Source organism: Elephantulus edwardii, unplaced genomic scaffold, assembly GCF_000299155.1.
Source record: "Elephantulus edwardii isolate Elephantulus edwardi_28Jun2011 unplaced genomic scaffold, EleEdw1.0 scaffold00019, whole genome shotgun sequence".
NCBI classification, from domain to species: Eukaryota; Metazoa; Chordata; class Mammalia; order Macroscelidea; family Macroscelididae; genus Elephantulus; species Elephantulus edwardii.
The window spans coordinates 10,152,612-10,153,238 of NW_006399769.1; positions in this window are offsets into that span (position 1 = coordinate 10,152,612).

Below are 627 nucleotides of genomic sequence, written 5' to 3' on the forward strand. Positions count from 1 at the left end.
ATTGGACATTGTTAAGAAAGAAATGGAACGCATAAATATTGACATACTAGGTATTGACGAAATGAGATGGCTTGGCATGGGACATTTTGAATCAGATGACATCATTACTCCTCAATAATTTAGAGAGGTCTCTAGCTGCAGATTTTCCCAGTGCAATGCATCTCCTCATTTCCTGACTGCTTGTACCAAGTGTTATTAGTGGATCCAAGCAAGATGAAGCTTTTGATAGTTTCAATCTCCTCTCCATCTATCATGATGCTGTCTATTGGTCCAGTGATAAGAATCTTTGTTTTCTTGACATGGAGATGCAATCCATACTGAAGGCTGCATTACTTGATCTTCTGCAACAAGGGCTTCAAGTCCTCCTCACTTTCAGCAAGCAAGGTTGTGTCATCTGCATAATACAGGTTATTGATGAGTCACCCTCCAACCCTGATGCCACATTCCTCTTCAATAGAGCCCAGCTTTTCAGATAATTTGCTCAACATACAGATTGAATTGTGATTGTGAACAAAATAAAAATTGACCAGCTTACACAAAACTTTCAACAAAATCAAGAGAATCTACCCTCCAGAATCCAAATGCTTCATGCATGAGCCTTCAAAATGGAGACTGAGTCAGGGCCCA